Below are 25,855 nucleotides of genomic sequence, written 5' to 3' on the forward strand. Positions count from 1 at the left end.
TTTCACATCAGTATTTATGTTGCTTATGAAGAAATTATTATGAAAAATTCCAATATTTAAAAGCGCCTCTGTTTGATAGAGCTTTCTTACACAATAGTTCTCTTCTCTGTTCTGTTTAACGCTTACACGTACATCGACACTCTACCACGCAGGCTTTCGAAACCAGATCCTACGGAAATAGCTGTCTAATTCTCATTCCCGTAGTATCACATGTCTGTATACTGCGTGTGTTCTTCTGGCCGGTTTGACTGTGTTGCGGAGTGAAAAAGGGAAAAAGTGTTGCTGGAAAGGGGACCCTCCCACTACCATTTGAGACCGCATAACTCACCTTCAGATGAAAAGTCTCCATAAAAAATCTTTTCGATCTAGACGGGATTCGCTACGTCTTTTCAATGATTCGGCGTCGAAACCAACTGAACTACGGAGGTTTATAGAATAGAGTGGTGCTTTTTTAAGAAATCATAGAGTTGACTAGATTGTGTGTTGTTAGGGTGAGTTTCAAAATGCATGAACACTTATTAGATTCATTTTGTTCCATCCATACGGGGTTTTATGATTATTATACTTTTTTTTAGTCTATAGCGCATTCTTACCGTGGACATTCCTCTCCCCCCCCCCCCTTCCATTTTTTTATTTTTTTATTTTTGTTCATTTTTACATATTTAGAAAATCCTACTCTATTGACCAAACATGGAATATTACTGACATATTTGATATTTGGAATTATTACCAAATTGTTTGACCTAATCCGATTTTCGTTTCATTGTGGCCATTTGAAGAGGGGGATAAAAACTCGTGGGAGACATATTTTGCTTCAACTCCGATGTAGTTGGATGCAATTGTTTCGGATTTAGGGTGCACGTAATTTTGGTTTCAACCGAATTATGTTGTGGAATTTTAGCAAAAAAAAAAAAAAAAAAATCATTTTTATTGAAAAGAAGTATTTTTTCAATTTGCAATTACATCTTTTTTATTGGGATGAATTATAATTTAATTAAAGGAATGTAATTATCTCGAAAAAATCTGTTGATAAATTAACAGTAGATGATTTTCAGTAGTGTCATGTATGTTTAATTTATGCAAAAGAAGGTGGTTGAGAGAGAGAGGAACTCTTTAGTTCCTCTCTCTCTCTCTCTCTCTCTCATGAGCGACATCACTGCAGCATTCTCACCGATTTCATAATTTTAGTCATTGTATTCATGTACAATCCACTGAGTATAAAACTCCATTTCAAGTTTTGTGTTTTTCAAAAAGATTGGTATCGTTCAAAGATCATACAAGGCTCCATAACTTTTTAAGTGCTTTGCAAGGCACTTTACCAATGTTAAGGGTATTGAGTTTTAACCTAAAAGATCAGTTTGGTTAACAAGGGCCACAGACCAGATGCACTGCAGCATATTGATTCGGTTTGTTTGTTTTCTTTTCTTTTGGCAAACATTTAGTTAAAATATGATTACATTTCACTTTTTTGCCTGTTAAAATTTTTGTCAATTCACACCATACCTGAAGTACACTGGCTAATAGAAGACGACACAACCCGAATGTATAGTTCGGGTTTCCACTAGCCCGAGCACGTTCCCAGGTGACTGATGGAGCGGGGGGGGGAAAGGTGACTACCATCCGTTAGTTATCAGAAAAGCTCTGAATATAATGAATAAAGAGTCATGGACAAGTGGTTAATGTGGCGAATTATGGCCCATGCTTCCAAGATCGTTGGGAGAGGAAGAGAGGAATAAAATGACCTTTATTCTCCGAAGACCATATTGTAAAGCAGGTAAACAGGTCCAACCTAGGACACTCCTTCCGCAGGCATATGGGTTGCAAAGCGCATAGCCACTAGAATAACCGCGCAGACACTACCATTATACCTGAGGAGAAATGTTTTTAACCAATGTATTCTTCCTATATAGGCTGTGAAACATGGACATTAAATGCAAAGAACATTAAAAAACTAAGAACAGCACAGTTTAGTATGGAAAGAAGTATGCTTGGTATCACAAGACTGGATCACAAAAGGAATACGTGGTTAAGAAATCAAACCAAAGTCATAATATTATAGAAAGATTGAAATTTCTGAAGTGGCAATGGACTGAACACCCTACTCAAAGATTCGATGAACGATGGAAAAATAAAATACTGGATTGGATTTCATTCTAGGGAAAACAACCACAGCACCAGCCAAAATTCAATGGATTAATGAAACTAAATATTCGATATACCATTTAGATTTTTATATAAGTTTTATATGAATAGCGCATGAGTTTTTTTATCTTTCGTGTTGTTATCAAAACGTGAATTCTGCAGTAAATATTTGCATTTAGAAGAGTAAAAGTTCTTAAATTTGCAGGAGTGACATGGTAGAAAAGCGATTAACAGACAGTCGGAGTCATTTTGGAAAGAGGCCTTCGTCCAGAAGAGGATCAACAATGGCTACGATGATGATGATGATGGTGATTGGTTGAAACCTTCCACAAAATGTCCGTGTTTTCCAGATTTTTCGATAATTTTGAAATAAGCAGGTTATTTACAATTCATAATTATTATTTCGAATCATTAGAATCACGCAAGCACGTATTCATCATATAATGTTACGCGATAAACGTGATAGGGAGAAAGAAATGAACGAGATGTACAAGACAAAATTATATCACGTTTTGAATTTAAGTGTAATGCATACGTTACTGAATTTAATATAACAGAAATACTAAAGTAATCTAAAAAACTCTAAATTTCATTGAAAAATAAAATATTATTATATATTTTGGCAATTATCTCAAAATATATAGTAACAAAAATTAAGATAAGCATTATAAACAAATACACCATTCAAAATTTTTTATCATTTATCTATTAAGTTCGTTGTATGTTCAAGTCTTCGCCCCTTTAAGCCAGTCCTTATAAGGACTTAAGTGTGGAGAAGCTATTGCTTAATCTTCATAGAACGCTCTGTTATTCCTTTTTTTATTAAGGATTTATCCAAGTTAATTGATAAAAATGTATGCAAATGAATAATAATTTTATGCCATGGTTCTCGTACTTTCACTACTACTCAATAGCTTTTTTTTTTAAATAAATAAACGAAAATCGTAATATATATATTTTTTTCGATGCATTCCCTTACTGTGACCTACTATTTATATAAAATGTTCCCTACGCACTAAAACGAACCAAGTGCTCATTGAAAACACGCTCGAAATCGCCTCGCACATGAAACAAAAGATAACATCGATTGTTGCTCCGAAATATGAAACTGCACATCGCTCTGGCTGCCGCTAAGGTATATTTTCCCGTCATGCACCGATCCTTACAGAACGGGGCACAAATAGATGTGGGAGGGAAGGAAACGACAGGTACTACCAATCGATTGACTGACATAACACGGGTTTAGCGAAAGGCAGGTTTATGGATAGAGCGATGGGGACAGATTTCACCTTGTCAATGTAAAATGGAATGTTGATGGCAAGTGCTAGTCTATGTTAACCGCTTATTAACTATTACGGCAATTATCCGGAAATACAGATTGTAATAAAAATATTTTACAAACAACTGAAATATCTTTCTGGGAAATTAAAAAGCCATCTCTTACCAAGTAATTATCTTCCTAAGCATTTGCAATTCTATTATTTGTTGAAGTATTAGGAATAATACTTCAACAAATTTGTTGAAGTTGTTAGAAGAGAACAATCGTTAGCATCTGTTCCAATATTCAAAGAAGATGGGATGTGTAATGGATTTTTCGTTCTCTACAGTCACACAGTCGTATTCCGGTAATGTGTTTACCACGAATGGGTTTCGCAGCAATAAATGATCTTTGAGTAGTTGTCATGACGACGGGGAAAAAAAAAAAATCAGCCTTTTGTGCTGTTCAGCCCAATTAGGGTTTCTACCAAGTTGGTTGTTTCTCATTTACTAAATAAAAGAAGAAAAACAATTTCAAGAATTTGGAATTAGTCGCAAAGCATAAGTGATTATTAGATAGTAAGAGGAATTCTTTTAGTAACGAAAAAAAAAAGTTTTTAACCAAGTCCCAATGTCTAATACATGACAGATTCTTTAGCTTTGGCCTGAAATCAATAATACAAACGACCCGATACATGCATTTGCAGTTAGATGTAAATGATTGCAAATCTCAAATAAAATCTTCCTTTTCGGATTATTTGATATGATAAATATTTCATGAAACGCATAAATAACATAAAAAAAACTCTTTGTTTCACTTTTTATAGGCATATGTTGTATTTTTGAAGGTTTTTTAAAGGTTTTTTAAAGATTTCGTTTAATTATGTTTTGTTTTAGAACATTTCTAGTTCTTTTTATCCAAAAATGCATTTCGTGTGCTTGTTAATGGAGAAAAGACCACATCATTGAATAGTCTACATTTAAAAAACTCTGATCATTTTAAAACGTTGCACGCAGTTTGTTTATTTTAGAAAATATAAAAAAGAATTGCAATTTCTTTTAAGTGAAGGATCTTTATATATCTATACATACAAATCCAAAAATTTTGCTTTTATTTAGATATTTTGAATATATCATTTAGATTTTTGTATAAGTTTTATATGAATAATGGTTTTGCATTCTTCAGGAAAGATACAGAGAAAATGCGAGAAAAGTCCTTTTTAGGACTTCCAGGGTAACAAATGGCAATGCTGTAGCCAATGAAGTTTAAACTGAGGCTCGGCTATTGCCGTTACCCAGCCATGACTAGAGCTTTTTAGCTCAATAACACTCCATCCACACAGATTATCTTCATTCAGATGACGGGATAAAGAGTCAAGGACTCAGTCCATCGCCCAGTTCTTTTAAGTTTAATAACTCAGGAAAGATACAGGGAATGCGGAAGGTTGTCGGTCCATCCTGGGAGGGTAATTGATGATAATGCTGTAGCAAATGAAGTTTTAACTGAGGCTCAGTTATTGCTGTTGCCCTCCTGCCATGATCAGAGCTTTAATAGCTCAATAACACCTTATCCCTACACTGTCCTCTACAGATAACGGGGAAGATGAAAAGCATTCTTGCTTCGCCCCTTTAAGCCAGTCCTTATAAGGACTATAAGGAAAGATACAGCAGACGAGACATCCCGGGTAACGGGTGACACTCGGCTATTGCCGCTACCCAGCTATCACCAGAGCTTATAGCTAAATAACACCCCACCCACACATTTTCTTCAGTCAGATAAAGTGTTAAGAACTCAGTCCATTCCCCCCCCCCCCACCACCACCACCAAAAAAAAAAAAAAAAAAAAAATCTTGTAAGAGGTGGATTGTGAATACTGTGAATCCGGAGGGTAGCAGATGGCAATGTCGTAGCCAATGAAGATTTAATTGAGGCTCGGCTATTGAGAAAACAAAATTTGTGAAAGTAGGTCATTTCAAATATACAGACGTGAAAATTAGCGACATGTGATGTTTTCGTCTAGTATTTTTTGTACATCTAATTAAACAAATAGCCAAGTAGCAACATTCAAGAAATGGACACCGTGAAATTTGTTTATTTACTGCAACTAAAAAAGTAATACTGAAAGTCATATGGGGAATGAAAATGAACATTTATAGAATAACTTCGGCAGGAAAAACAAAAGTGATACTGTTTTCTTGCTACTGTAAGAAAATTTCTTTTCTTCCAGTAGCTTTTGCAGCGAAATTTGTATTGTAAACAAAGTGGAACTAATTTCACGGTTTCCACGGATTTTTTAAGTACAGTTTTAATTACTGCTTCGTTATAATAAGTAAGCATTCAATATGATATGATATGCTCCTTCATTTTTTTTTCGATTTTATGTAGTGTATATGATATTACGATGATGTAGCCCTATGGAAATGGCCTTTGTATCGATCGATACTAGTCACCGACAAGAGGAACTTTTTCTATGCCTTTCTTCAGTCAGTTTCCGAGTTAGTCTAGTTCTGATACTGGCAGGTAGAGATACCCCCCCCCCAGGAAACTGGGGTTTTTAACTATATAGCTGAAGAAAAATTACTGTAGAACTCACGTTATTACAGACAGTAATATGAATGTTAGGAATTTAGGTCCATGAGATGGCGGTAGTTGTCTGCCGCTCTCTCTCTCTCTCTCTCTCCTGAAAATCTTTCATTTATTGATAGTTCAGTCTCACTATCTATAGCTTAATGGAGAACGTCTGCCTAATAGTCAGGGCTGTTAGGCAGAGAAATTTGACCTGAGAAAAATGGACAAATAGAAAGCGAATATATGGACGCTTGGGCAAGCGATCATGTCTCCTATAAGGTCCACTTTCCCAAGCGTCCATATATTCGCCTTTTATTGGTCCATTTTGATAAGGTTTCACACGCCTGACAGCTGTTTCGAACTGGTTGGTTCTCGTCAGGTACCAGGCAGAAACACTTTATAAGTAAAGGTCTCTCTAAAAATTAGGCGATCCCCCAGACCACTCAAAACGAGTGACCGAAAGATCGTCCAACTCAGCTTTAGTTTCATTCAGTGACAGGCTCACTAAGCAGAACCGCTCATATTCCAGGGAAAAGCATCCACTGACACGGCAACACACGGACCACGCCGAAAAGCACCATCCCCGGAGACTCAAAATGCTCTCTCAGGCAAACCCCCCGAAATCCAACCCCTTACCAGGTGCAAAATTCCGGTAGAAACCTAAGAGAGCAAGAACTCTTTCAGTACTAAGGAACTCGAAGTGTGTCGGAGAGGTGTATTTTTCGTAAGCGCACCCTCTGTTGGTGCGCAAAGTATTTACTGAAAATAATAGCCAAAAGGCTTCATCTGAGAGTATATTAAGAGGGTAATCCCGTATGCTCTCTGGTTAAATTTCGTACGAAACTTTCATAGTTTCCGCATTCGGCTTTGAAATAATGCTGGATTTAATATTCACTTGATTTATATAATTTTGCATCGCCAAAATGAAGCCTTTTGGCTCTTTATTTTAGTAAAAGAAAAAATAATTTTTTTTTTATGGAAAGAATAAACCAAAAATATTAAATGCTTGGGCATTGATATGTAACAGACCAACTAGTTCATTCCGGGGATAAAAAACAGAAAGGAACATATCCAAGTTTGCTGCTCTTTCAACACAGTGACACCTAACGGCAAATTCTGCGTCAAGCAACACAGATGTCCGTAGTAGAAATTACATACCTAAAAGGAGTTCATGAAAATTTCTTTGAGTAAAAGTTAAAGACATCAAACTGTGAATGGCAGCATTTGGCGCCCTTTAGTGGTAATTAGTATATATTTTCTTTCTAGTTTTAATGCACCTCGATGTTTATCGACCTTAGGGTTATAACGATAAGATCAACGCCTATTGAAGAAAAGCCAGTTACGTTACCACATTGAACGTTGGTTGATAGGAAAACAGCTCCGGTCTTATCTTCTACGCTGTCTGGGCTCATCTTACCAAAGGTCTGCGTACGATCACTTACATGGCACAGAAGAAACTTTTTATCTCAGCCTAAACTGACAGGCGATCAATAAGAAGTGTGGTTTCTTTATTCCCTTGTTTTCCTGTGTCGTAGAAGACTTCTGATAACAAGGAAGATCGAGGTTTTCTTGGTTCATCCCGTTTTCTTAGAAAAATGACAGCATATTGTTATAAAGAAATATGTGGCTAAGTTAATCGTTGTTTGGTAAGGAATAAAAAATGCTTAATAAATTTTATAAATCTATATAATAAAGTAGCATAGAAATATTAAATGATATTTCCATAAAATGAAACTTTTATAATTAAAAATTTACTGAAAAAAATTCATGGAATTAAGACACCTTATTTTTTTATAGATATTTTTATTATTTTAAATATGAACAGCCATTGAAACATTTATTTATCTCAGTCCTTTTTAGGACTTCCAGGGTAGCGGATGGCAATGCTGTAGCCAATGAAGTTTTAACCGAGGCTCGGCTATTGCCGTTACCCAGCCATGACTAGAGCTTTTTAGCTCAATAACACTTCATACACACAGATTTACTTCAATTCTTTTAAGAACTGAAGTAATTTTAGTAATTTACTTCAGTTCTTTTAAGAACTTAAGAAGAAACATTCATGTAAACTCTGGTATTTGATTAATTATGAGGGAGGCCCAAGAAGGATGTGTAGGAATTATCAAGAATATTGTGTCACTGTGCGAATATTTATGAAAGGATAAGAGATAAAATAGAGGAAGATTATAAGAGAAGAGAAGTTTGGTTTTATAGAAGGATGATCAACTGTTGTTTCGTGTTTTTGCTGCCGCTGCTATAAGAGAAATGATGTAAAGGCACTGGGAATTTGGAAAAGCCTGTTTATGGAACTTCCTGATTTGTAAGAAGACCTTCATTGGATTCAACTGGAAAAACGTTTGGAAAAATAAGCATAGAAATATCTAAAAGCTCCGCGAAGACTAAATTTGGTAATTCGGAGTGGTTTATATTTCAAAATGGACTGCCCCAAGGAAGTGTGTTATCTCCATTGCTCTTCATTGTCGGGATGAATAGTGTCCTGGATATTGTTAATGACTGACCAGGAGGAGAAACATTTATGTTTGCAGATGATGTAGTAATTTGGGCGCATTCAAAAGATCCACAAAAGAAACTGGACAAATGGAATAGTGTGACAAATTATAGATTACACATAGTAGGAAGATTACATGATATAGATTACATAGCAGGAAGAGTGAGAACATGGTTTAAATCGTAGTGTAAAACTTAATGGTGTTAGACTCAATCGGCAAGGTTTGAGGAGTAGATAATGGAGACAGTGAGGTTCCACATAATGACTAACAAAAAGAGACAAGAATAGAATACAAGCAATAGAAATGAAAATTTCAAGGACAATATTGTCCTTGAAGAAATGCTTATGAACTCTCGCTTGAAGTGGTTTGGACATCTAATGAGAATGAACCTTAGAGAGAATACCAAGAAGGAGGTATGAAATGAAATTTGAGAAGAAGAGGCCAACAGAAAGATCACACAGAAAAGTTGGAGAGATCAAGTAAGAGAGGATCTAGAAAAGAGAAACCTAAACTGGCCCAGCGTTCATGAAGGAAGAATTTGGGAGGACAGAAAGAAATCTGATCCGCCTGGCCTGACAGTTTCTGTCGGAACAATTGCTGCTAAAGAAGAATATGAACTCTTCGATCATTTAATTGGGAATGGGTTTTGATGTCCTCAGCTTATTAATATTAAAATTTAATGCAAGAAGAGGATCACAAATGAATTTTGGAAACCACATTTAGCGATCCCCTGATGACATCCTCCAGTCCAATTTGAATAACCTCCGAAGTCGTAGATGAAAGACAAGATATCGACGACATTAATAACATACTTGCGGCCTTCCTGTTTCTTTAATAAATAAAAAAACGTTTCTTTTTATTTTTAAAAGATCATAGACAGCACTCTTTCACTTTTATTTTATTATATATGTATATTTATGAAATCAGTTGATAGCCTGTCTCCACTTTTGTTTGCAATGAAAGATTAATGCGATCTCAGAAACCAGCATGCATACACCAAATCCCAAGAAGATACAGCACACAAATGATATTATCTTATCTGTGTCTAATTCGCGAAATAGATGAAACCAAAAGGCCTAGGAAACATTGCTGTACTCGCTGACTGCAATCGAACCTCTATCTTTCTTTTACCAATCTAAAATTATCATAAACGTTACTGGGAGGGAAATGGGAAGATTAATTAGAATCTATCAAAGATTTCGAGGTTCTAGAATTATCGTGGACCTAACAAGAACATTATCTTAAGAAGCCCCGCGGCCCAAAAAATAAAATAAAATAAGGGATATGTGGTAATAATGGAGTTATTTTATACTTTTAGGGGGGGGGGAAGCCAAGTTGCAATTCTCACAAAGAGAGAATCCACCAGATTTTTATTTTAGGCTAGCCAGTTATTAAAATTTTCCAGCACATCACTGCTTCCGGGCCTTCTTTTAAATGCTCAATCTATCGTACTTGCATATGGAAAGATGTTTATGAGCGTGTGTGTTGGACTGTGGGTGGGATGTGGGTGCTTACCCACTTTCAGATTCCTGTCGTTCGTATGTGCATTCCATTGGCTGCCATTTATAACAGCACTTCCACATTACAGTTGGTGACATACTAAATATTACCTTGGCATACAGCCATGCGTTATGGAATTATTTTTAGGCTCCTAAGATACTCTCATTAACTTCATTTCCCCATTAAATGCTTCTAGGATCTATATACGTTTCTGATATGACTGTTCGTTCCGGTTACAATACGTTTCTTTAGAAATACAATCCTAACGATGTTTACATAATAAAGATATATCTACATACGAGAGTGATTTCAAAAGTCCCGTGGACCGCGCATGCGCGTAACCAGTTGGTGATGTAACAGTTTCCACTTTCACGTCGGTCTTAAACTGAGCTTAAGCGCCTTGTACAGTACTCGTGTTTTTCTTTCTGATGGTCTTCTAACACAAAATAATACTTCAGAATGGAGGAGGGATCTGCTTCAGGTGGGATATCACCCATTTTGCTTGACGTATCGGCTTGCATGGAAAAATATGCATGGCAAACTCATCTCACCCTCAGTACAGTCCTGAAGACTTCGATCTGTTCTATAAGGTGAAAGAACTTATGTGGGGAATGCTTGGCGACTATTGACAAGGTTTTTGCTGACGTGATTCGACTTATGAAACACACCAACAGAAAAGGATTGGTAGGAAGAACAGACATAGCAAAACGTTAGGCAACAATAATAAACGTTTGTTGGAGTACAGGAGTACAGTTTACAAAAAATTTGAAATAACCCTCTTATAAATAAAAAAAAATGAATATTTTGTAAAAAAAAAAAAATAATGAAAGAAATATATTTAATTTTTTTTCGCGTTTAAATTGCTAAACGTATGTATGAGATACATTTTGTAAGTGGAAATATAAAATTGGTTCTAAAAGAACTGTTTACTTTTATATAAAAAAAGAAAAAGCCTGTTTCAAAGTTAATTTTTTTCCTAGTTGTAAACACAGCCCTTAAAAAGTCAGTAAATTGAGAGAGATTTTCTCAAAAGCTTTCGCGTGAATAGAATAGTCTCAATGTTGTTTAAAAACACTAGCTCGAGATTTTGGTGTAACCAGAGATAACAGGTGAAAAGAAATTTCTATTTTGAGAGCGCAAGACAATTGAGTATTGCTAAATCCGATGATAACAAGGATAACGGATATCAAAGAATGGATTTACACAAGCTTTGTACAAATGGAACATTTAAAAGCGACAGAAAGGATGAGAAGCAGTGCAAAGAAAAACACTTACTGGAGAAGAATACGTGGTGCTACCACAATCAGCATCACACTTCAATTGCTGTTAATATTGCACGTAATTGAAAACCAAAAACGAAAGGTAAAAGAAATGGTAGTGCTGGTAGGTACAAATAACTTAAGTGGTGACAAACATAGTATGAGAGAAGATATGAAAGGTCTGTTTGAAGAAGCGAGAAAGAAATGCGAAAGAGTAAAAATTGTAGGATTACTACCTAGATATGATAGTACTGAGTTAAGAAGGAGGGCGATGATAGCAAATGATTTCACGCGCAGGTTATGTAGAAGAAATGGATATGAGTTTTTAGATGTGTGGGGTGTGTTTGATGGCAGAAAAGATTTGTATAAGAAGATGGCCTGCACTCGAATTCATTTGTCATCAGAAGCCTGAAGAAATTACTTCTTGGTATGAGACTTAATGCAGAGAGTCAGGGAAACTAGATCATCAAGGGAGGAATGGGGAAAATGCGTGTGAAAGTTCAACTATGGTATACAAACATGATAAAGATATGAATGCCTTTGAACATGGTTATGTATGTGGCGAAGGAGTGGAAAAATATGCTTTGGGTTCGGACCTTTTAAGTATGTCTGGGTAGGGAAAAGAGAAAATTCTAGAACAAGAAAATTCTACACAAAGGGGGAGGGTTAGTTTGTTGCTTTATTGAATACGATGTGGCCTAAGATTGTTGGCATTAGTGAAACCTGGCTATCAGAATCAGATATGGTAAGCGGGATCGAGTGTAACGGATATACTATTTTTAGGAATGACAGAAGAGATAGGAGAGGAGGAGGAGTGCTACTAATGATATCAGATGACTTAAGTCCAGTTAGGGTAGAAATACAAGAAAACAATGATGGTAACAATGTTCCATGTAGCGATAGTTTGAGTCTATTTGGCGTGAAGTGGAGGTTAACAGAATGAAATATATGGTGGGGTGTTGCTACAGACCTGGCAGCTCAGTTGTAGGGGACGAAGAAATGCATCGCCAATTTAGCCTTAAGGGCACCAAGCGAATGATCATCATGGGTGACTTTAATTTTCCAAACATTGATTGGGTAGAAGAGAAATCTCATGATCAGAAAGAAGAGGAATTTGTTGAATTGTTGTGAGATAACTTTCTCAAGCAGCATGTGAAAGAAGGAACTCAGGTCAAACAGTGTTGGATTTGCTCATAGCATCAGAAGGGATCTCTGTCAAGAATATGGCTATTTTACCACCAATTGGTGACAGTGATCATGCTATTCTTTCTCGGGAAGTATCTACTTGTATTGAAGCTCTGATTAAATCAAGCTACATGCTCAATTACAAAGCTGAAAATTATAATCAACAGAAGAATACTATCTTTGATGCCATGGTATCAGTTACTGAATGGAACAAATGTCAGCAATGCATGGGAATCTTTGAAAAAGTGCTTGAATGAGGCGGTATCTGAATATATCCGTAGTGTTCGAAGAATAAATAGGTTGGGAATGAAATGGATGGGCAGCCTTATTAAGTAGGTGATCCACAAGAAGAAAATGATGTGGAAAGAATATCGTGAGAGGAGTTATGAAATCTATAAAGCTATAAAGAGTATTGTGAGAAAAACTAAAACGGAGTATGAAAAGAAATTGGCCATGCAAGCTAAAGGCAATCCAAAAGAATTTTATCGTTATGTCGCAAGCAAAAGAAACAATGAATGTGGAAGAATAACTTTATTGAATGCAGATGGTACACGGGTGTCAGAAGCTAAGGAGATTGTTCAGTTAATGAGTGCTCACTTTGCTAACATATATCAACCAGGTGTATGCAGCATGGTGCATGGTGCTATTGCTACGTTGGATGAAGAGTCACAGGTTCATGAAAACGAGGTTGAAGAGCTCTTGCATAACCTGGATAAGAATTTGTCAATGGGGAGAGATGGAATATCTGCCCGTTTGTTAAATAAATGTTCAGCTGAATTGGCTAGGCCTTTCACACATTTGTATAACTTGAGTCTTAGCTCGGGATTGATACCACAGGAATGGAATGAATGTGATAATTCCATTGCACAAGGGTGGTGCAAAAACGGATGTGTCTAACTACCGACCTATTAGTATCTCTGGTATGGTAGTAAAGATTTTAGAGAAGTTGGTAAAAATTCACATACAAAAATGGGTAAACAGGCATTCATACTATGCAGGAAACAGCATGGGTTTACTAAAGGAAGGTCATGTTTTAGCAATTTGCTCATATTTTATAACAATGTTACTGCCTAGTTGGATAAAGGAAATTGATACACTATGATAATGTTGGATTTTTCTAAGGCATTTGATAGGATATCACACTATAGGCTGTTGTGTAAACTGGAGAATATGAGACTGGAACATAATCTATTGACTTAGATCAGGGGATGGTTGACAGACAAGTATCAAAAAGTGGTTTACAGTGGGTGTGAATCTGCCAGATTTAAGGGAACCAGTGGTGTACCTGAGGGTTCAGTCCTTGGGCCATTATTGTTCAATTTGTACATTACATTAACGACATCAGGCAGGATCTAACATCAGATTGTTTGCCGATGATGCGAAGATAGACAGGGCAATCAGGGATGCTACTGATATTCAACACTTACAAACTGATTTGAATAAGTTGGAAATCTGGGCTAACGAAAATGGCTGTCAGTTTAATGTTAGTAAGTGTAAAGTTATGCACTTTGGCGTGATTAGAGTTCCAGGGGCATTTTATATTAGCGGGGTTATGCTACAAGAAACTGAAGAGGCAAGGGATCTTGGTATATTGATGGATAAGAAAACTTAAAGTTCAAAGTTCACATAGCAAAAGTTGCAAATACAACTCAGAAGATAATTGGTATGTTGAAGCGAACCTTGACACATAAGGATAAGGAAGTAATTTTGCCTCTTTATAAGGCTTTGATAAGACCACACTTGGATTACTGTGCACAGATTTGGTCTCCCGGTTTCCAAGGGGATAAAGAAGCTGTGGAAAGGGTGCAAAGAAGAGTTACAAAGATTACCGGATTATGGGATTTAGATTATGAGGACAGATTGCGAGTATGTGGATTACAGACTCTGGTTAACAGGAGAAAGAGGGGGTTATACGATACAGGTTTATAAACTTTTGAATGGGTGTTATAGCATTTCAACTGATAAAATTTTTCGTTATATGGAAGGCGGGGAGAGAACACGGGGCATCCATGGAAGTTAAGGTTGTTCTCAGTCAAGAAGTGGGTAAGAGGTAGGTTTTTCTCCCAGAGAAGAGTGAGTGGAATAATTTTCCCTTACAGGTAGTGAGTGCATCTAGTGTGAATGAATTCAAGGGTATGTATGATGGCTGGGTTGGGTAATTTACAGCCTCCCTCGATGAGTCCTTGACTCCCTGGAGGTCTTAGATAATAATAATAATAATTTACCTTCGGAGCATATTGCCGTCTACTGCATTAAACATGGGAGTTGATTGTTTGGCAAATGAAGCAGGTATTTATCATGGCTTGCAAATGCTAATCGGACTGAGTACCGGATTGACGTTCATTTGCTATCCTTTGCAAGATTTCCGATTTGTCGACCAACTTGAACTGGACAATTTTTCTTCATGAATGAAGACAGATTCAGAACCTAGTTAGTGTAACCAAAAAACAATATTCCAGGAATTTTATTCCATCCTGGGAAAACGCACAAGAAAACCTCGCTTAGCGCGAATTCGATATGCGCGATCGAATGAAATTATACTCTTTCCCGCTTTAAGCGTTTGATTAATTCAGATAACACGATTTTTTACGTTATGCGAAATTTTTTGTCGCCAATCTGCATCGAGCAGAAAAGCTGGAAATCATTAAGAGACATCAAAGTGGCGCTAGTAATACAATGATTATGCGAGACTTGGGATACACTGATTCTACAGTTATATTAAATAAGAGCAAAGAATACAAAGAACAAGGAAAACGTGCTACTGCTTCTTTAAGCATACAGATCACCAGAAATAGAATTCATTTAATGATCTATATGGAGCGTCTTCTATCACTCTGGATTGAGGATTATAACCAAAAAAAGAATACCTCGTAGTACAGAGAACATTCAGGCGAAAGCTCTCAATATTTTTACCTCATTGAAAAAGACCAAATTTCAAGAGGAATGTGAAAACTTTACTGCGAGTTTAGGATGGTTTGACAGTTTTAAAAATCGAACTGGACTGCATAACGTAAAAATAACTGGGGAATCTTCTAGTGCTAAAAAGATTCTGCGGCCAACTTTCGTGAAGAATTGCAAAGGATAATTCAGGAGGGTGATTATAACGATCAGCAAATATTCTACGTCGACGAAATTGATCTCTTTTGGAAACGTGTGCCAACAAAACTTTCCTAGCTAAAACTGAAGCATCTCAAACAGGGTACAAAGTATCTAAAGATCGTCTTACGCGTTTATTAGGAGGCAATGTAGAAGGCGACTTTAAACTGAAACCTATGTTAGTTCATCGTGGATTTAATAAGTTTTAATAAATTTATCGTGGAATTACCTTGGATTTAATGAACTGGATAATGAAGATGTGAGAAACTTGCTCGATTCCTACTCAGGACATTTAAGCGAGAATAATCCCCTTCAACTAGAAGAACAGCGTGCATATGAAGAAGAAGAAGATAAGGAATGTGAACAAGAAGAGAATGTTACGACTAAGAAGCTAACTGCAAAAGAACTTGGGCTAGTTTTCAATCACATTGAGCATGCTAAGGAAATTTTTGTTTGATGCTGATCCTGATATGGATCGAAGCTTCGAAGTCCGCCGAAATCTTGATAAAGCGATCGCAGCTATCGCAAATTGCATGACAAGATGAAAGAGTCGAGCACGATTCAAACATCTGTATTTAAGTTTTTTTGTGAAAAAGTAGCTCAATCAAATGTTTAAGACATTAAATAAAAATTTAACCAATTGATTTTTATTAACTTTGACGATTTTGTCCTCTAATATAACTTATACTGTATTTTTTTAAAAATTTATGTTAACTAAAAGATGAATTATAATTATTCCTATTGTTTATTTCATTCGCTTAAAGCGATTTCGCTTAGCGCGCATTAATTGATGGATGAATTAATCACATTAAGCGGGGTTTGCCTGTATATTTCATATACTAGTGTTGCTTTTTTATTTTGGAAAAGCAAAAACGCAGTCCCAATTATGGAACTTTTTCAAAGCACTTCAGGTCTCCAATAAGCAAAGAGCTAGTGTTTCACATCGAACGATGAAAATCATGCAGTTATTGTAAAGAAAGTAAATTAATTCATCAGTTACAGTAGATAATGTGATAGTTATATATTTAGACAGTGATTCGCTTCTGCCTCGTGTTTTTCTTTGGACAAATGACGCAATCACCGAAGATTACTTTGGGCAGTGAGTTTTCGGCTGTTCTACTTTTCTTGTTTTTCATTTCTTCCTTGTTCTGCTTTCCTTTCTCTGTCTTCCCCTATCTTTTGTACTGTCAACCGGGGATTGTTAGCAGCAAAATACGCCTGCAGGATTGATGTGGTCGTTGTCATGACTACGATTGCTATCGGAGACTCGAGGGCCTATTGATAGTGTTATCCGCTCTATCTTCAAATATGTGTATGCTTAAATGTGATTATGGGTTCGTGTGCTTTCGATTGAAAGGTAAAAAAAAAAAAAAAACCTGAGGAGAAAGAGAATTGAAGAAGAGAAGTTGGAAACGTCTGCAAGAATGAAAAAAAAAAAGAAAACATGCAGAAAAAATAATAAAAAAATAGGGCAATTTTTTTAAAAAAAAGTTTTGTCGGTAATATTTCCTGAGGATCTAGTGGAAAGCTTTTCTCAAAAAAAGACATATAATACAAACGAGCTGTGTTTCTGAAAATACACACTAGAGGGCTTATCATCTTGTGAAGAGCATAACTCGATATTTGTGGATATATTCGCAGAATTTTTTTTTTTTTTTTTTTTTTTCCATCCTACAAGTTACTCCTTTCGCGTTGTTCAGGTTCTTGACGTTAGTCGTTTTATTCTATCTTTTCATAAAAGATAAAATACTTTCCAGGAGCAAAATAATAACAGATTAAGTAAAATAAACAACTAGACATCAAGATATATTCCATCCATGCTAGTACTGAATTATTACTTTGTATTGTAATCTTTAAGCCAAATTTTGATGCTTAAATAATCAGTTTAAACGAAAAGTAGGATGAGTCGACAAACTTTAGTCACGATTCCAAATTTCAGCAAAATTCGTTCAGTTGGAGAGGAGTTTGTTGTATAATGAAACCTGTGGAGCATTCATGACTAAACATACACACGTAACCATAGTAATAAGATTTTTTAATAAGTAAATATTTCGTCCTAAGTATCATAGGACATCTTCAGTACTGTTGATTCAAATAGGAATCACATGCAGTTAGGGCGCATGCTTACAATGGAATCCCTCTATGCGTGTTATAGAATTTCCGAGACTTTAGGTATAGTAAGAACGTCATCACGGTTGAGATTGGGTTTGTGACGTAGGGCTTCAGCACTTTCTTTATATAAACCTTCATGTTTATATAAAGATCTGTCAAAAGAAGTTTGATCTTCTTCCAATGGATTCTATGGCTTGGGGTTTCAATTCCGTGTTGTGCAAGGCCAGATTTCTGGGTGTTCCGAAATGCATTTGCTAATGGATCTACCTGCTTGTCCATAGTAGGACAATTGACAGGAACATGGGACCTCGTCCACGCCAGGTAGAATCAGAGGTGAGAATTTGTTTTTAGGAGAAGGTAACCAATTGTGGATCTGGTTAGTTGGTTTGTAGGTAGCAATCAATTTATATGTCCTCGTAATTTTTGAAAGACGTTCAGATATGCTTTTGACATAAGGTATGGGAATCCTACGGGCTTGTTCTTGTCGAGATTGATGTGTGAGGAAGTGGCTGATGATTTGGTGAGTTACTTTAAGATTGTATCCATTTAGTATGGCTGTATTTTTGATTGTTCCCAATTCTCGGTTTAAAGATTCTTCGGAGGAGCAGAGTCTGTGTGTTCTGGTTACTAATAATTTAATGATGCTAAATTTTTGGATGAGAGAGAGAGAGAGAGAGAGAGAGAGGAATTGTTAATTATATGAACGTACACACACACACACAAAACGAATCAAACTGCTTAAGCATTAAAAAAAACATAGCTTAAAAGGAAAAACAAAGCGTTAGTACGCGAAATATTCTCCATCAATTTACTTTTGACATTCACAATTACATGGATAATAAATCTTTCTTTGTTGCTATTAGCTGGTACAATAATTATATGCGAAATTCTTTGCTATCCGCTGCGGTCTTAAATGGTACTTAATTCTGTGCTTGTTCCGGAGAATATTGTCATTCCTCAGTACAAATTAATTATTAAACTTTGTTACCATGGAGACCGTCGCGAATTCATCTCATTGCTCTATTCCGATGTACGCATCATTAGTTGGCAGTCAGCATAAAAGTTCTTTTCTCATTACCGAAACTGGAAGGGAGAAAATGCATTGGCACGAAAAAATCAATGATATATACTCCACTTTTGACGGATTGATTTTTCTCTCGACACTTCCAAGAACTGAGCGATGACAGCACTTCAGTTTCACTGACGCTATTGTGAAATTGCTATTGGCCAAGTACAATTGCCAGTGGCTGAATATATTGAGATGTCAAGAAGCCAGTCTTTCAACTGTGATGAGGGAAAAAACTAATAAAACAAATAAATATCTAAAATAAACATAAGTTAAGATTAATTAAATAAATAAAATAAAACTAGTGACTGTAAAGAAAATATATTTTTTTAATTTATTTCTTATGATGATATAACGGCCGGGAGCCCCTTTTACGGGAAGGAACGCACCATTTCCATCCCCCCCCCCTATTTTTATCAGGGCTTGGGACTGGCATAGCTGACGAATCAGGCCAATTGCTGGGAGGGACCGTTTCTTAAGTATTCCCGACTGTAATCCGTGTGTGTGTGTGTTCACGGGTCCGGTTTGCCTGTTCTGGGGGACGAAAAACCCGAGTTTCCGCATGAAAGAACCCCCTACCTCCGAACGAGACCGAGTAACTCACCTTTCGTCTAAAGAGATCAGATAAAGTTTCCTCACGTCGCTGACGGGAGTCGAACCCAGGTCTTTCTTCTATACTGACTGAGTTACGGAGGCTCTAAAAATATCTTAAAATACGGATAATCGCACTATTGGTTTCCCATTAATTTGTGCGATTATAAAAAAAAAGAGAAATTTTGTTTTCTTTTCCTTTTCGTAATGCTTTGCAATGTGGCACACATTATCTTTCAATAAAAATGCTCTCATCAGCCGAAATATTATGACCACCTAGCTGGAAGTGCGAAGAGTCTTTTTGCCAATTGATAACCGCTTGCACCCGTTTTGATATTGGCTCAACTAGACAACAGAAGATACCTTGCGATATTCTGGACCACTAGACAGTATAACGTTCCATAGCTCAGTGAACAATTTTTTAATTTCATTTTTATGGCTCAAAGACATCAAGGGTGATACTGCGCCAGGACACAAGTCACAGCAGTACATATGGTAAATGGTTAGTAGGACAATAAAAATCATCCTTGCCCTTGGCAGGATTCGAACCCACAGTCTTTTGGTTGGAGAGCGGATACGCTAACCACTCGGCCAAACAAGCATGCTCAGCGAACGAGCTAGACACTAGCGTCCAACAGCGGATTCTGCGTTCCACATGATCCCACGAATGTTCGATTGGATTCAAATCAGGAGAATTAGACGGCCAGGGAAGCAGGTGGAATGTTCTTCGAACTATGGTGGCACAATGCGTTTAGTGACACAGAGTGATAGTCTTGCTGGAAAAGTCCAGATTCATCTGGTGACATTGTCACCAGGTAGGGCAGTCCTGGTCTTAAAGAATCCCTAGAGAAGAATCAGAAGTCAAAGTGTGTTCAGTGGAGATGAGAGGACCCAATGTGTCCATAAGCAAATAAATTTCTATACCGGATACTTCTACCATTGGCCAGTTTCCGGCGACCGGTACATATGGGTCTGGTAGGCCGGAAACAGGTGAGTGGTGGGAGTGTCTTTTTTTTTGGGGGGGGGGTTGTATTTTGTGACAATGTGTGATATCAGAGGGTGTAAAAGGGGTTGCATAACAGGGAAGTTTTTCTTCTCTTTCATAAATCAAAAGTTATATCTTACGTTTGCTTTTCGAAAACACTCTGTGGGTGCAGGAATATACATGGAAACAATTACTAATTACACGGAAGTGTACATGGTTAAATGAACATTGCCCCGTTGAGTTTTACTCATTTATTGAGTTTTAATTTGACTGTTGAAATCCTTGCCCAGATTTACGTTTGTAGTAAGTTTGCAGGGAAGGCGATGAAGTATTTAGCGAGTTATGGTTTAAAGATCGAATATTAATAAATTAACAAGGACTATGAGAATACGTATTAACCACTCTGTTCTGTAGGATAGGACTTCTAATCCTGCATGGAACGTATAAACGTAAAAACAGAACAGAAAACAATTTTTTTATAATTAGGAAAGAGAAATAATTAGTTGTATACAATAAACGCATTTAAATTTCATGAAACTATAGAACATAATTCACTTTACTTGCTCACAAGTCACTTACGTCTTATTAACCTTCTCCAACTCGAAAAAATAAAGTTCTTGTTACATCTCCCCTCCTTTGCTTCTTGGAAATGAGACGTTGTATGTGAGAGTTTGTGGAGAACTGGAATCCCAAAGAGAAAGAAAATAACGCTTTAAGTAATTTGGGGAACAGCCTTATAAGTATGAACAAAAAAAAATCTGAAATCCTCAGAACCATTTGAATTTAAAATGTCTTAATTCGATATTTTTAAAGACTTCATCCATAAATAAATCTGCACTTTTATCATGGGAATTGTAAATTATAAAACTTTACCGCGAATGTAAAATTACTATAAAAATCTAGGAGATACACATATCTCCTTCACCTCTTCAGCTCATTATGCGGAAATAAATAGCATAGAGTACGACTGTTTTATTTCATTTTGTTTTTCATAAACAGTGTAAATGAAAATCGTGTAAATTCAGGCTAACGTTTATTTAGAATATGAAGGGACAAGTTCCGTAACACTCAACTATTTATATATTTTAAAAAACTAAATTCGACATCTTTATGTGTATATACACAAAAATTAAAGGATAATAAAACGCGCATTAAACAAAACAAATACTTTTATTTAAGCAATTTATATTTGAAGATACAGTAAAATATATATGACAACGTTTGAACAATTATCTCCTTTTGTTATTTTCAAACAATTTATGTTAATAAATAATACAGTTGTACTTCCCATTCACTGAAGGATATAGACCTCCCCCTTTAAGTTTGCAGTTTGTCTGTGTTTAGCCAATGTCCACCATCTCTTGTCAAACCTTTGTAGATCATCCCTCCAACTTGTTCTTTGGAAACCTTTCCTTCTCTTGGTATCCACATAGCGCTTAATTTGTCCACCTTTCATCTGATAGTCTACTAATATGATCAGCCCATCTCTATTTACATATTTTACACTTCACAGCTTAATTACTACACACACACACTTTGTTGTTTTGATTTTATTTTAAATTATTTTTAAACGGTGTTAAAACGAACACTTGCAGCATTTTTTGAGGAATAATGCAGTTCAAGTCCTTGTAAATCCTAAGGTCAGGTGTGTGTGACCATATATTGAAATGCGTTAGTTAGTTCAGAAACATTGATTGAATCAATATAAATATATATTCAAATACAACAGGAAGTTGTAGCAGGAGGGATATGGTGTAACAATATTGCATTTTAGTTACAATGCAGAAAGATGCAAATAGAAGAGGTGACATCTATTAAAATCAGACTTCACATGACAGCAACCATAAATCAATTAAAGACCATGTCAAAATATGTACTTGATTGTTTACAAGTCCTTATAAGGACTGGCTTAAAGGGGCGAAGCAAGAATGCTTTTCATCTTCACCGTTATCTGTAGAGGATAGTGTTAGGATAAAGTGTTATTGAGCTATTAAAGCTCTGATCATGGCAGGAGGGTAACAGCAATAGCCAAGCCTCAGTTAGAACTTCATTGGCTACAGCATTGCCATCCATTACCCTCCAAGGGTATTTATTAATCACCGCATCTCACGATCGATTTATGGATATGGATTTGCTGCTCTATCACTTCGATTTCCAGAGTTCGCCTTGATTGTTTAGTCCTTATAAGGACTGGCTTAAAGGGGCGAAGCAAGAATGCTTTTCATCTTCCCCGTTATCTGTAGAGGACAGTGTAAGGATAAGGTGGTATTGAGCAATTAAAGCTCTGATCATGGCAGGAGGGTAACAGCAATAACCGAGCCTCAGTTAGAACTTCACTGGCGACAGAATTGCCATCCATTACCCTCCAAGGGTATTGGATTGAATGAATCAATCACCGCATCTCACGGTCGATTGATTCCCAAAATCTGTTTTTCCCTTGATTGTCCTTATAAGGACTGGCTTAAAGGGGCGAAGCAAGAATGCTTTTCATCTTCCCCGTTATCTGTAGAGGACGGTGTAGGGATAAGGTGTTATGAGCTATTAAAGCTCTGATCATGGCAGGAGGGTAACAGCAATAGCCGAGCCTCAGTTAGAACTTCATTGGCTACAGCATTGCCATGCATTATCCTCCAAGGGTAATGGATTGAATGAATCAATCGAACATGATTCTCCCTTCATTGTTTGGAAAACATATTTAAATTTATATTTCTATTATCTTAATTATTTATTACTTGATTAGAAAACATCAGTTATTATAGAAAATTGTTTATATAATTTTCATTATTTATTTTTTTACAAACTAATATTATATTTAAAGTTGTTATTAATAAAATAATTTGACTAATGCAGTATTATTATATAATTATTAATAATAACTTTCCACTAGTCATTGAAGTATATATATAGTCTTAGTATTAATTTAGAAACATGGGTGATCAGCAACAAAAATGTTCAAATGAGGCCTCGTTCTCTCTTTTTCTCTTTTACTCTATCTCTACCTCCCCCTTCCCCACCTAAGTTTCCATTGACCTCAGAACTCATTTTATAAACTGTAAAAGTCTTGGACGAGAGACTTTGAATTCAAAAGGCATATATATTAACCAAACCGTGCTGTATGTGGGCAGGTTATTAAGGAAAATAAGAAATCTGTTAACAAGTGTCTTAAAAAAGTCATGGGCTTGTATTCATTGGGGAAAATCAGAATAGAAAAGGCTAATCCAAAGAGCAGAGGTAAATGGAATGAAGGACAAAGATGAAAAGTTGGCTCGATTTGTTTGAAGTGTGTATTGATCAGTGGCTTCATGTTCTTACATGGATAGAGAAATAAGCGCATGGAAGTACCAATGAGAAATTGACAGTCCATGAAAGAGGGGGGATCACCTAATGGACAAATTGCCCTCTTCTTTACGCAATCACGAATTCTTAGGGAGGTTTATGGTGCGCTACTCATGCGAGAAAAATATTCCAAGATTGATCGGATTTGGGATTTATAAAAATAACAGGATTTGAACAGAAGCGGAGTAATGTTTAGAAAGAAAAGAACCTCAAGCTTTCTTGAAGGCTGAAGTAGATGGACGTGACCTATTTATGGCAGGATTGTGAAAGCCAACTAAAAAAGACAAAGCTGATCTTGGTTTGTCAGCGACATGTTATCAAATGTGAGGAAGAGTAATGCAGGGTCTCTTTTCAGAAAAATAAGGAAGGTTTATATTTTAATAGCATTTAAATTTACTACATTATCTTCGTCCAACTGGAAGATGGCGAGGAGATCAGTGTTTAAGAAATTAACTTAATGTTTAAGATTTTAACTTACAGAGACAAGGCCACGATGTACACTATAACAAGTACTGAAAAACTAAAGAGGAATCCAGCAATCTCATCACAAAGGCAGAGGAATAACATAAGGTAGTAGTTCGGTCAGAATACCTCGAGGTTAGACACGACCAAATATATTGGAAATATCATGAGCGATTGCATGAGTTTGTTCAGATTTTTCCATATCCTGTGTCCGAAGGTATGAACGAGAATGGTTGATCCATACTGATGTCACTAATTTACCTTCTCCGGTACTTTGGAAAGTATTGAAGCGAAGATAATCGAAAGATAATTTGTTTGGTGATTTTTTTGCCCATTTTGTCAGGAACAGACCGGGTAAACTAATTCCATGCTGTTACATATGCGTGTATGACAGATGAGTAGGATTGCTTGTGGAGGTGATATAGGATGGATGTTAATTCTGGAATACACATTTTTAGCACAGCTGGAGAGATATCATCTGGACCAAATACTTCTTACTATTAAGGCTATTTGAGTATTTTTTATGTATCCTTCTGACGAAAGATCAGAGGAGGCACACTGTGGATACTTTAGAATGGTGGGAGGAGATTTATCTCGCTTGTCTATACAAGAGTTGCAGGAAATGACGCCTTATCTTTAGGAGGTGTTACTTTTGTTCCTTCAGAATGGGTCCAAGAGCTTTGGCGAGGGACAAAGCTGAATGCCTTTGAAACAAGAGGCAAACTTAGTGTATTTGGCCATTGGAAAGCCTGCTTTAGATTTGTTGATGATTTTATTTTTACAGTTGTTACGAGCTGCAGTGTAAGCTAAGAAAGGAGCTCGAGTTTTTTTTCCCCGAATTGTCTAGAATTGCTTTAGCACATTTGAAAATCAAGGCATGTATAAGAGTCGTTTTTCTTTTGAGTGCAGCAGAGAATAAAGACTCATCCGAGTAAGAATAATTTTAGTGATTTCATCAATACAACTTGAATCAGGAGAGCGGGATTTCTGTGCCCCATTTTTAGAGCTGTAGTTGTCAAGGTTCAGCAGCGAATAAACTCCTGTTTAGATGACAATATGTGATGATGCACATCATGGATGTTGGTGCTGTGAGTCAGAATGTTGTCAAGTCGTAAGTTTCTTTCTTTTTTTTTTTTTTTTGGTTTAACCGCAGTTATGCTAGTTATGCTGACATTCATTATAGTGGAATATTGGGAAAATCTACGTCACGTGTGACCTCCCAAAGCCTCCTCCCGAAGCTGTTGTACTCAGACTTCCCCCAAGCACAGCTTGGCAAAGTAAGCAGCAGCACCAATTGGTTGATTGGCCAGCTGATCAAGGAAACCTCCACGAGTGTTACCAACAGGATTGGGCCCGTTGTTTTTACTCCTGTATTTTCGAATGGAGGAGATACTAGCTTCCTAGTTAATAAGTCGTGTGAAGATCGAATCCAGCAAGGTCATCACACACACACTGCTTGTATGAAGAAAGACTTCCAATAAGCGAGGCGATGGTGTTTCGATGTACGATGAAAGTCATCGACTCCAGAAGTCTAATTGGTATTTTCTCCAATACATATATACGACATATACACAGTGTGTGTGTGTGTGTGTGTGTGTGTGTGTGTGTGTGTGTGTGTGTGTGTGTGTGTGTGTGTGTGTGTGTGTGTGTGTGTGTGTGTGTATCCTTTTCCCATGATATTGAAATATTTTCCCTACATCCATTCTATAAAACCGTTCAGTTAGTTATTCACATGTCATCATTAGACGCCGTATGGCCATCCCTATACTCACTGGGTTTTGGGAGTGAA

General features: G+C 36.5%; 1 protein-coding gene across 1 annotated transcript in view; it reads left to right on the forward strand.

Moving 5' to 3' along the window:
- LOC150106941 (solute carrier family 35 member F3-like) overlaps positions 1-25,855 on the forward strand; it is a 101,411-nt gene that overhangs the window by 11,280 nt on the left and 64,276 nt on the right. The gene's annotated exons all lie outside the window — the stretch shown is intronic.

This window comes from Typopeltis vanoorti, chromosome 5 (genome assembly GCF_054136105.1).
Source record: "Typopeltis vanoorti isolate ZY-2024b chromosome 5, IOZ_Tvanoo_1.0, whole genome shotgun sequence".
Lineage (NCBI taxonomy): Eukaryota > Metazoa > Arthropoda > Arachnida > Uropygi > Thelyphonidae > Typopeltis > Typopeltis vanoorti.